We start from the raw sequence: 273 nt of genomic DNA on the forward strand, positions 1-273 counted from the left end.
GAAAGGTGTTCCTTTAAGCCCTAAAGTCGTCCGCTTTCTCACAGGTCGCACAAAGTCTTTTAAGAAAAAGGCTTCCCTAAATTTTCGTGGCATCCGGATCGAGATACCCCGGCACGACGAAGACTGGCCCCTTTGTTTCGGGGTACCGCCGTTGTCACGGAGCATGGGAAGGACGCGCGGTGATTACCCCGAAAACCTTCGCTTGCTTGGAGACATCTTATAATATGGGGTCTCCCCCTCCAGCGGGATCAGAAAAGGTTGTATTAAAGGGAA

The 273-nt window shown here is 51.3% G+C and overlaps 1 protein-coding gene across 2 annotated transcripts in view; it reads left to right on the plus strand.

Moving 5' to 3' along the window:
* Positions 1-273, plus strand: part of LOC132603323 (peptide deformylase 1A, chloroplastic) — a 16,163-nt gene that overhangs the window by 8,343 nt on the left and 7,547 nt on the right. The window lies entirely within an intron of this gene.

Source organism: Lycium barbarum, chromosome 7 (assembly GCF_019175385.1).
Source record: "Lycium barbarum isolate Lr01 chromosome 7, ASM1917538v2, whole genome shotgun sequence".
NCBI lineage: Eukaryota > Viridiplantae > Streptophyta > Magnoliopsida > Solanales > Solanaceae > Lycium > Lycium barbarum.